Here is a 12,922-nt window from a genome sequence, read left to right as displayed (position 1 = left end):
TTCTATGGCAGTGTCTGGCAGAGTGGGAGCTCTGGTTAATCCTTGAGTTGACTCTGACCCACAATTGTTTCCCTGCTGAGTAACCAGAAACACTGCTGATTGGTCTACAGTTGTTCACCCTCCTTTGGGAGGGGTGGTGTTGGGAGAGCTGCTGCTTATCACTCTGCTGTGGTTCTGATGTTTCTCCTTATTTATTGAGGCCACCCAAGATGACATAATACTAACAATACAGTGATAATCATACTAGTATGGTGATAAAATGTTTTCAAAGTTCTTTCACATTTTGTCTTGTTTTTGTCATGTTTATCCAGTTGCTTCTATCTTCCCCCCTCAGTTGCTGTAACTTCTGTGTTGCTTAAAGTCACACTTTAGGGTTACTTGGTATCATTTGTCTTGCCTGACTGCTTCAGGGCCGCCTGTCTGGAGCCCAGGATACGAATAGCTAGGCTGTTCTTCCTTCTTTCATGCATCTTTCACTTAAATCCATTACCGTTGTGTATCCTACTTCATAGGATAATTTCATATTTATTAATGCTATTTATACTCTTCCTCTGATGCTACATTCTTAACATATTTCATTCTGTTTAATAATACATAGTTAAATATTGACCATTTTGTAAAAGTGATGTGTATTATTAGCTTGGCTTCCAAGGTTTTGAAGAAATAATATCCCAAACACTGTTTTTCCTTGCTTACTCAATGTAATCTAACACAGATTTATTTCTAGCCACGTAAGTCAGTCTCTGTCTGGTCTCTCCCAAATAAGGTGTGGAATAGTGCTGTGGTCCCCAAACAGCAGTTAGTAGAAGGGTGACATTCTTACTATATAAAAGCGTCTGAAAGACTTGTTCAGTTACATACTGATTTCACAGTCCTTTTCACAGATTTACTAAGTCAAATCTTTGTGGATGGGACATGGTTGTCTGCTGCATAACTAAGTGCTTACCATTTACCCTATAACCAGAATGTCTGGGTTTGAATTTTGGCTTCTACATATGTTAGGTGTGTGACTTTGGGTAAGTCATTAAACTTCTCAATCCCGTTTCCTAATCTGTAAAATGAGAGTAATAATGGTGCCTAGCTCAAAGGGTTGTTGTGAGGATTAAATGAGTTAATATTTGTAGAGTGTTTTTTTTTAACAGTTTCAGGCCCATAGTCAGCAGTATCTACGTGTGTGTTAAATAAATAAATCAGAAGTTCCCCCAGATGATTTTAACACAAGCAAGGTTTATGAACCAATGGAATGGAAAGAGCCAGGCTCTGAAATGCTTGACCCATTTCTATTGAAGATATACCCTCTCTTCTACTTCCAGTGATTCTCAGCTGGGCTAGGACTGTCCCCAGCTGAGGCTTTCGAAAATATGAGGAGGCACTTTTGGTTGTCACAGTATTTGGATGGTTCTGTTAACTCTGATGGGGACATAAATAACTGGGAGCCAATCGAAAAGAGACAGACTGAGCCACAGACTCTAAGAAGCCTGGACTAGCAGGCCAAAGAGCAGTCTCAGGGAGCAGACGAAGGCACTGGGAATCACATGGGGTGGGAAGAGAGACGGCCTCTAGGACCAAATCACAAGGAGGTGAAATCAAGGGAGAAGTAATATTGCAATCTAAGCAGGTAATTTGCACCGGGAATTCTGTCAGAAGATGATGGCCTGAGATATTTGTAAGCAGCCTCTAGGATCTGAAAGGGGGACTATGGGGTCTTTATCACACAGGCATTGGCGGGACGCAGCGACTTAGTTCTAGTAAGAAAGTGAATGCATCAGGTTGATCTTGGTCCCTCAAGGGAAATAGCTGAGTCTCCAGGCAATGGGCTGGGGATGAGTAAACCTTTACTACGTGACATAAGATTGGTTATGAAGTTTCGCTTCACCTGTGGAATGTGGAGATCAGGTGCTTCTGGCTCCTACAGACAACATCACTTTGGGGCTTTTCTGCAGGGTAGGGATTAGGATGAGGTAACTGAGGACCTAGGGTGCAAAATTTAAAGAGGCACTCATTCTCAGGGTGCTGCAAGTGAGTGCCTCTTTAAATTTTGCACCCTAGGTGCCTCATATACTGCACCCTAGTCTCAAACCCACTCTTATACCAACTGGATTTGAAGGCTTCATTGTTGGTGGGTCTGTCTTACAATGTAGTGCCCATTGTGGCTCGTGAATGACACCAGTGAAAGATGCTTCATATGCTGCCCTGCCTAGTGTATCTTTACATGCCCAACAACTATGTAAAATGTTGATCAAAATTAGCAGCTTCTATAACTTCTGCCATGCAGATGCCGTAGTCCACCTACTTTCCCAAAGATTAAGGACATGTTTAAAAAGTCTTGGTCTACAACATTTATTATTATTATTTTTTACATTTTAGTTTTTTATTTTATTTTATTTATTTTTATTTTGGTTGTGCCAGGTCTTAGTCGTGGCTCTCTGGCTCCTTCGTTGTGGTATGCGAACTCTTAGTTGCGGCATGCATGTGGGATCTAGTTCCCTGACCAGCGATCAAACCCGAGCCCCCTGCACTGGGAGTGCAGAATCTTAACCGCTGCACCACCAGGGAAGTCCCTGGTCTACGTTATTGAAGAAGCAAAATTAAACACAGCCATCTCTGTGAGTTAGATCGCAGTGAATGACTGAGTCAGTTAAATAAAAGAGTTATGAAATTTTTAATGTCTGAAGAGTTGCAAATAGTGATTATTCCTTTACTGTTACCAAATTTGCATTTCGATGCTTTTAAAATGTGTAGAAATGTGTCCACCTGAGTGAATCAACAAAAACAAAGTCTAAATAATGTATCAATGATAAATATTTATACATTCAGATAATGTTTTTCTTTATAGAATGCCCTCATTATAATGCAGAATTCTTCATAGCTGGGTATTTTGACTCCACTCTGATTTTCACTCTTAACAAAGCTGTTAAGCAAAATCTGTTTATGGCAACAACGTAACTTTGCCTTTGTATCTTTTCTTCCTTTGTGAAGCACTAGTCAGGGAAATACTACAAGTCTTAGCACAGTGTAAACAAGCAAGTTTGTTCAGTTTACCTGCATTTATTTGCCTGTAGGTTCTGTGGTTCTGGTGTTAAAAGCATTGCTATAGAGTAGTTATTGGCTTGCCCTAGTGAAACAAAACAAAACAGCACACAGATATGTGTCTGAACCTCTTGATGATTTTGTAATGGAAGTTGAGTGTCCAAGGAAGGCTGAGATTAAATTCTGGACGACCAAAGCCAAACCCACTGCTGGTTTAATGTTATCAATGTAGGTTTGTGTGATTGAGGCCTCTTGAAAGAAGGTTCATGGATGGCTTTTGCAGAAGAAAGAATATTGTACAGGGCAGGGGAAGAGGGAGGAAATGAAAGAGTAAGAGGAATGTCGGGAAGTTAAAACTCTTGGGAGACTATTTTGTTAAAAAAAGAAACTGGAAATTGGGACTTCCCTGGCAGTCCAGTGGTTAAGACTCCATGTTTCCACTGTAGGGGACACGGGTTCAATCCCTGGTCTAGGAACTAAGATCCCACATGCCTCAGGGTGTGGCCAAAAAAACAACAACTGGAAATTATACTACTGCTATAATTATGATTTTTACTTAGAGTCAGGTAAATGAAAACAAAACTTAACTAGGTAAAGAGTTCTCCATGACTTTAAACCTATAATTGGGTTTTCTTCAAGATACATGGTTTAATTAAAGTTAAACTTTAATTAAAGCTATTTAAACTTTTATCTAGGAATAAAGATTTCTATCATGAGACCACAAGACTCTGAACCATTTTTTCATCTATTCAGTTAAGGAATTATTTTATTAATAAATTTTGTTGTTTTTAAAAAACAAAATATTTATGAATTTTCTAAGCATAGTAACTAAAATATTATATCCCTTGTGATATTTGAAGAAGGTTACATGTTAAGAGAAGAACAGCAAAAGAACCAGTGGGAAAGTGGTGTCCTTACTGGGAACAAAATATACCTGAAATCAGCTATCTGAAGCTGGTGTAATATTTTATAGCCCTTTATTAGAGTGATAAGCTCTGTTTCTTTTTTCTCTCTCTTTTTAAATTGAAGTATAATTGACTTAAAATACCATACTAGTCTTGGGTATATAATATAGTGATTTCGATATTTTCGTGTATTATGAAGTGATCACCGTGACAAGTCTAGTTACCACCTGTCACCACACAAAGGTATTACAATATTGTTGACTACGTTCCTATGCTGCGCCTTACATCCCCATGACTTACTTATATTTTATAGCTGGAAGTTTGCACCTCTTAATAATCTCTCTCACTTATTTCCTGTATCTCCCCACCAACCACCCCCCTGACAACCACCCGTTTATTCTCTGTGTCTATGCGTCTGTTTCTGTTTTGTTATGTTTGTTTGTTTTGTGGTTTAGATTCCACATATAAGTGAGATGATACAGTATTTCTCTTTCTCTGACTTATTTCACTTAGCAAAATACCCTCTAGGTCCACCCATGTTGTTGAAAATGGCAAGATTTCATTCTTTTTTATGGCTGAGTAATATTCCATTGTGTATGTATATCACATCATCTTTATCCATTCATGTTTTGACAGACACTTAGTCTGCTTCTGTATCTTGACTATTGTAAATAATGCTGCAATGAACATAGGGGTGCACATTTTTTCGAATTCGTGTTTTTGTTTTCTTTGGAAAATACCCAGAAGTGGAAAAGCTGAATCATATGGCAGTTCTATTTTTAATTTTTTGAGGAACCTCCATGCTGCTTTCCATAGTGGCTGTGCCAATTTACATTTCCACTGACAGTGCATGAAGTTTCCCTTTTCTCTACATCCCTGCCAACACTTGTTATTTGTTGCTTTTTGATAAGAGCCATTCTGACAGGTGTGAGGTAATATCTCATTGTAGTTTTGATTTGCATTTCTCTGATGATTAGTGATGTTGAGCATCTTTTCATGTGTTTCATGGCCATCTGTATGTCTTTTTTGGAAAAATGTCTACTCAGGTCCTCTGCCCATTTTTTAAAAAAATATTTATTCATTTATTAATTTATTTTGGTTGTGCTGGGTCTTAGTTGTGGCAGGTGGGCTCCTTAGTTGTGGCTCACAGGCTCCTTAGTTGCGGCTCACTGGCTCCTTAGTTGTGACATGTGAACTCTTAGTTGTGGCATGTGTGTGGGATCTAGTTCCCTGACCAGGGATCGAACCCGGGCCCCCTGCCTTGGGAGCACAGAGTCTTAACCACTGCACCACCAAGGAAGTCCCTGCTGTGCCCATTTTTTAATTGCTTTTTTTTTTTGAGTTGTGTGAGTTTTTTATATATGTTGGATATTAACCCCTTATTGGATATATTGTTTGCAAATATCTTCTCCCATTTTGTAAGCAGCTTTTTTGTTTCATTGATAGCTTTCTTCACTGTGCAAAAGCTTTTTAGTTTGATGTAGTCCCATTTGTTTATTTTTTGCTTTTGTTCTCCTTGCCTGAGGAGACAGAACCAAAAAAAAAAAACATTGCTAAGATCGATGTCAAGGAGCATACTGCCTATGTTTTCTTCTCAGAGTTTTATGGTTTCAGGTCTTACATTTAAGTCTTTAATCCATTTTGAGTTTGTTTTCTTATGTGGTGTGAGAAAGTAATACAGTTTGATTCTTTTGCATATAACTGTCCAGTTATCCCAAACACCAGTTATTGAAGTTCTGCTTCTGAACTCTACAGTATCAAATTTTTTTCTTTACTCTTTATGCCTAGCTGTTCTTAATTCTAAAATTAGAATTTTTGATCAAGGGGCCTCATCATAAAGTTTATATAATCCCTATTGATAAACTAAATAAAATGCAATAACAGCAACAAAAATCCCATAACATTTCATTGTTTCCTCCTCCATGTAGTTAGGAAATTATTCTACACCCCAGGATAAGTAAATTCTAGTCGTAAAAAATGTGAAATCCTGGGCTTCTTTGGTGGCGCAGTGGTTGGGAGTCCACATGCCGATGCAGGGGACACGGGTTCGTGCCCCGGTCTGGGAAGATCCCACATGCCGCGGACCGGCTGGGCCCGTGAGCCATGGCCGCTGAGCCTGCGCGTCCGGAGCCTGTGCTCTGCAACGGGAGAGGCCACAACAGTGAGAGGCCCGCGTACCACACACACACAAAAAAAGTGAAATCCTAACTTCTAAATCTGAGATAGGTCTAATTCACTGTGTAACCTTGAGCAAGTTTCAAGAGCTCTATGCCTCAGTTACCTCATCTGCAAAATAAGGATAATAAGCACCTGCATTAAAAGAATGTTATGATGCTCCCTAAAGGATTACTTAAACACAGCTAGGATAAAAAGAAGAAACATAAATTAACTTTGGAACACCCTTGGATATAGAATACTCAAACAGAAGTTACTAATAAACTTTACAGGAATCAGAGGTTTTTTTTTTTGTTTGTTTGTTTGTTTTTTGTGGTATGCGGGCCTCCCTCTGTTGTGGCCTCTCCCGTTGCGGAGAACAGGCCCCGGACGCTCAGGCTCAGCGGCCATGGCTCACGGGCCCAGCCGCTCCGCGGCACGTGGGATCCTCCCAGACCAGGGCGCGAACCCGGTTCCCCCGCATGGGCAGGCGGACGCGCAACCACTGCGCCACCAGGGAAGCCCCCAGGAGTCAGAGTTTTAAAAGCTGTTCTATAATTGGAGACCCAGTTCATCTCTAAGGACACAGTCTTACATTTCACCTAGAAAGAATATTTTTATAATATCTCAATTATATTATATATTTAGAATATATAGAATATATATCAAACATTCCAATTTATCATTGCTAGTATGTAGAAATATGATTAATTTATAGATTGATCTTGTGCCTTGTGACCTTACTAAACTCACTTACTAGTTTTAGTAACTTTCTTGTAGATACTTCAGGATTTTCTATGCAGAAAATTAGTTGTCTATGAATAGACAGTTCCCCCCTTGCTTCCTTCCTTCTTTCCCTTCCTCTTTCTCTCCCTCCCTCCTTCCCTCCTTCCTCTCTCTCTCTTGCTTTCTTTCTCCAGTTTGTGAGGATTAGAGATGACACATGAAAATGTGTGCTATAATAATGCCTGGCTGGGGCTGTTCCTGGTGAGTGGTGGTATGGAAATAATATTATAATTCCCTATCCTCACAGCACTTTGAAAAGGGAAATAAATCAGAAACGCAAATTTTCCTTTAGGAGAAGAATTAACTGTAGTTAAACTAGGAAGCAATCCCATGTACCTTTAGTTTATCCGGTGCAAAAATGTTGTCCCTTCTCTGAAATATTTGCAGGGCACTTCTGGGTTACAGAGCTTGTTGCTGGACTATTTGGGGTGGCAATCATAAATCTTCACTCAGACTGCATTTTACTATACTTAGATCTTTCTTCTGGGTTTCACTCTCCCTAAACTTCCTGACACTCTTTAGTCTGTTGATATGATGAATTAGCTTGATTGCTTTCTGAATGTTGAAACAGTCTTATATTCCTGGGATAAACTCCATTTGGTTATGATGTATACCTTTTAATATTTTTTGGATTCAATTTGCTAATATTTCCTTGAGGATTTTTATATCTAAGTTCAAAAGAGCTGTGGGTCTGCATCTTTATTTTGTTGCAATGTATTTTTTTCTGATTTTGGCATCAGGGTAGTGCTGGGTTCAGAAAATCAGTTGGGAAGTGTTCCTGCCTAATTGTATTTGTAATAGTTTATTTTTTCTTCTCTTAATGTTATGTAAAACTTCCCAGCAAAGTAATCTGTGCCTGGAATTTTCTTTGTTGGACAGTTTTTAAAAAACTGTTGTTTCAATTTCTTTAATAGATATAGGACTGTTCAAGTTATATGTTTCTTTTTGAGCTTTGTCTGTGTCTTTCAGAGTTTGTCCCTCCCCCAGGCCTGCACCATGAGGAAGGCTGGCTCAGATCTTACTTGTGAGCACCAGTAGTTGCGAATTTCCCTTGTATTTATGGTCTCCCAGACGTTGTATACTCTCACACTTTTCAGCAATTCATTGAAAACATTAGCTGAATTTTTCCTCTTGACTTGTATGGCATCTGGTGGGGTCTGTTCCAGGTAAGAAGTGCATGTGTCCTGACTCTCCCTGAGGGATCCTAACTTTCCTTATGTTTTGGCTTAGTTTGTTGCCCTGTGAACTCAGTTCTCCAGTGTGTTCAAGAAAAGTTCTGATTTTGCAGATCATTCATTTTTTTGTTATGGTAAGTGGCAGAGTGATTTTCTTTCAGGCTTTCTACAACCTAAAGGGAAGCTTGAAGTCTAATAATAGTTTTTTTTTTAATTGTATTTAAATTTTATTTATAAACAAATGTTTATGTAACTTTTCATATCTTTTCCCCTTCTTTTAGATAAATAATAACGTACTAGACATACTTTCCTCCACTTTGATGTTCTTATCTAATATTATATCCTGGAGATGATTTCACAATAGTGTAAAGCAATACATATTTGTTTCCTTTTACAGCTTCCCAGTAAGTACCCCATCATGTGTTGTCCATTAGGTGATTCAGTCATCCTTCTATTTCAGGACTGTTGGGTTATTTCCGTTCCTTTGCTTTTATAAGTAGTACTGCATACATCATTACTTATTATTCTTGTTCATGAACCTTATTTCTGACCTTTAATCCCTTTTTATATGTTTAATGCAACATTTTCCCCCTGCATTTAATATGGCTATGTTTTGAGGTGCTCTGCACCCAGAATCCCACTCATTCCTTCTTCATTTGTTTGATGCCTAACCCAGACATTCCCATACTTTTTCAGTTCACAGTACCCTGAATGTCTCCATAACTTTTTCATGGTCCCCAAAGTCAAAAACAAGCAAAGAAACAAACAAACAAAACAAAAAAACCTGATCAATTCTTTTTTACTAAGTAATCAGGTCCAAAAACTTAAGAAGTATTTGCATTTTAACAACTTAGTAGCCACTTGAAAAAATAATATGTATAAATTGAAATGGAAAATACCATTTACATTTTATTCTTAAGTAACCACAGTTACTAATGGGGTGTGTGTGACTGTTGGGCACTGCATAACTTCTCAAACCTTGGGGTCCGATTGGACATCACCACCCTCATTACTGTTCCTCAGTGATTTTCATGAGGTATTTTTTATTTATCTCAGCAGACACACTATATCTTTGCAAAGATATGGCATTGTCAAAATAAATATAGTTCAATCTAATGTTGAAACTGAGAATACCTCGAGCAACCAGTTCAAGTCATGTCCAAGAGATGTCAGTGTCACTATGCTGCCTTCAAAAATTTAAAATATCCCATGGTGCCCCTGTGAGTTCACTCTGACACCCAAGGGTACCTTAGGGCACAGTTTGGGAATCCCAGGCCTTGCCATCTTGCTGCTGTAGTCATCACAGACAATTTAAAAATCTATGACCTTTAAATACCTTCACATCCAGGTTAGCCTTCTTCCAATTTAACAACCAGATTCTACTTTCTGAACACATCATTATGGTCACACTTCATTTCCCATTTCTTATTACCATTCTTTTACCATTTTATTTCCCAGAGACCCAACTCTGAGTCTATTTTCTTAGGCTAGAAAATCACCTACCATCTTCTTACTTTCTTAACTACATAATCACTTTCTCAATCCACTGGAAAATAATAAATTCCATATCTCTACTGACAATTCTTTAAATTCCTAAACTCGACATTTAAAATACTAAATTAAAAAAAATGTTATTAATACCTTGTTCCTTATGACCAGCATGACATCACTGAATGCAGACTTGGAAAGAAATATGCAGTTGCACACTATAGATATAAAAAACTAAAGAGCATAGATAATAGTAAAATATAGTTAAAAAAAAATAAGGATATGATGAATTTTTAGTGTTTATTGCCTCTGTTTAAAGTATAATTTATTTAATTGTAAATTTGTGCAAATTAATTTAAAATAATGGTCATGTTTAACAACCAGCTTATAAAAGTCCTAAAAACTTAATCATCAGCCAGTTTAAGCTGGTTTCAACCACCACTCTTCCTAAAGCTAAATTTTCAGTTACAGAATTAAAGAGTCACCACAAACATACTATATAGCACAAGGAATATAGCCAGTGTTCTATAATAACTATAAGTGGTGTATAATCTTTAAAAATTGTGAATCACTATGTTGTACACCTGAAATTTATATAATATTGTAAATCAACTATACCACAATTTTAAAAAAAAGAATTAAATGGTCAAAGGGCATGGGGGTTATTTTTGGTTCATGTTCATTTTGTTAGATTGTTGCTACATCTTAAATTTTGCTTTGTGATTATTATTGCTCTTGCCCTGATTTCTGTTTCAATCTTTGCCCATTGGAGTTTGAAATCGGCCATGGTTGGAATATGTATACCACGTAAGTTGGCACATGAGACAAATGGAGGCTTCTCTACTCCACCTTCCTCTCCCCCAACCCCTGCCCAGAGGGCAGTTGTTAAACAGTATTGACACACCACTGTTCTGATTAGGATATAATTTAAAAGTGAAATAATAAGCTATGTGTGAAGAAATGTTCACAGCAGAATTATTAATTGAAAAAAACTAAAAATACTTTAAATTCTAGGTCAGGGCTAGTTAATTTAAGGTTTTATTTCTGTGAATCACTATGCAGTCATTATAATATACACAGTATATCTAGACACATGGAATAGTGTAGGAATACAAAATAATGTTGAATGAAACTATTATAATTATATGAAAATTATATATGTAAAAGGATAAAAATTGGAAAATGTCACAGAAAAATTTAAAGTTGTTTAGGTGAGAGCACATTACATCCAGAAATTATCTTAGTTTTGGTGATTATTTAGTGTTATGTATTTAATCCCACATACCCCTTCTTTAAGTAGAGTCTTTAGTATTTATATCTTGTTACGATGCTATTTTGAAGAGCTGTATTGTGGGATAAGACAACTTTAGTGATCTTGGCAGAAACAGTATAAAATAACCCTGGAAACTAAAATACTAATCTTAGGATATTTGTAAGGTGATTTTCAGTTTATAAGTATTTTAACGTATGACATTTTGTTTAATCTCTAGCAATTCTGTGAGGTGGGTATGATTTTGCTGTTTTATAGATAAGGAATTTGTAGGTCAAAAAAAATTCAGTGACTCATTCAAAGGCACGCTTCAAGGGAATGAGAAACGCCAAGTCTTTTATTTTACTCAGAAGGAATTATTTATTTTTATTTGTAAATGTCCATATCAGGGTATACAATTAAGCATTCTAATGATGTATTCTAATTAGCAAGACTAAAGTCATGGGGAGATTGATTCAAGATGGCGGAGTAGAAGGACATGCTCTCACTCCCTCTTGTGAGAGCACCAGAATCACAACTAACTGCTGAACAATCGTCGACAGGAAGATGCTGGAACTCACCAAAAAAGATACCTCACATCCAAAGACAAAGGAGAAGCCACAGTGAGATGGTAGGAGGAGTGCAATCACAATAAAATCAAATCCCATAACTGCTGGATGGGTGATTCACAAACTGGAGAACACTTATACCACAGAAGTCCACCCACTGGAGTGAAGGTTCTGAGCTCCACGTCAGGCTTCCCAACTTAGGGGTCCGGCAACGGGAGGAGGAATTCCTAGAGAATCAGACTTTGAAGGCTAGCGGGATTTGATTGCAGGACTTTGACAGGACTGGGGGAGACAGAGCCTCCACTCTTGGAGGGCACACACAAAGTAGTGTGTGCATCGGGACCCAGGGGAAGGAGGAATGACCCCATAGGAGACTGAACCAGACCTACCTGCTAGTGTTGGAGGGTCTTCTGCAGAGGCGGGGGGGGGGAGGTGGCTGTGTCTCACCGTGAGGACAAGGACACTTGCAGCAGAAGTTCTGGGAAGTACTCCTTGGAGTGAGCCCTCCCAGAGTCCACCATTAGCCCCACCAAAGAACCCAGGTAGGCTCCAGTGTTGGTTCGCCCCAGGCCAAACAACCAACAGGGAGGGAACCCAGCCCCACCCATCAGCAGACAAGTGTTTTAAAGTTTTACTGAGCTCTTCCCACCAGAGCAACAACCAACTCCACCCACTACCAGTCCCTCACTTGCACAAGCCTCTTAGATAGCCTCATCCACCAGAGGGCAGACAGCAGAAGCAAGAAGAACTACAATCCTGCAGCCTGTGGAACAAAAACCACATTCAAAGAAAGATAGACAAGATGAAAAGGCAGAGGGCTATGTACCAGATGAAGGAACAAGATAAAACACCAGAAAAACAACCAAATGAAGTGGAGATAGGCAACCTTCCAGAAAAAAAAATTCAGAATGCTGATAGTGAAGATGGTCCAGGACCTCGGAAAAAGAATGGAGGCGAAGATCAAGAAGATGCAAGAAATGTATAACAAAGACCTAGAAGAATTAAAGAAACTTCCCTAACATGGGAAAGGAAATAGCCACCCAAGTCCAGGAAGCACAGCGATTCCCATACAGGATAAACCCAAGAGGAAACATGCCGAGACATGTAGTAATCAAATTGGCAAAAATTAAAGACAAAGAAAAATTATTGAAAGCAGCAAGGGAAAAATGACAAATAACATACAAGGGAATTCCCATAAGGTTAACAGCTGATTTCTCAGCAGAAACTCTACAAGCCAGAAGGGAGTGGCATGATATACTTAAAGTGACGAAAGGGAAGAACCTACAACCAAGATTACTCTACCCGGCAAGGATCTCATTGAGGTTCGATGGAGAAATCAAAAGCTTTATAGACAAGGAAAATCTAAGAGAATTCAGCACCACCAAACCAGCTCTACAACAAATGCTAAAGGAACTTCTCTAAGAGAAGAAAAGGACCTACAGAAACAAACCCAAAACAGTTAAGAAAATGGTTATAGGAACATACATATTGATAATTACCTTAAACGTGAATGGATTAAATGCTCCAACCAAAAGACACAGGCTTGCTGAATGGATACAAAAACAA

This window comes from Physeter macrocephalus, chromosome 2 (genome assembly GCF_002837175.3).
Source record: "Physeter macrocephalus isolate SW-GA chromosome 2, ASM283717v5, whole genome shotgun sequence".
Lineage (NCBI taxonomy): Eukaryota > Metazoa > Chordata > Mammalia > Artiodactyla > Physeteridae > Physeter > Physeter macrocephalus.
Note: the sequence above shows the minus strand (reverse complement) of the source record.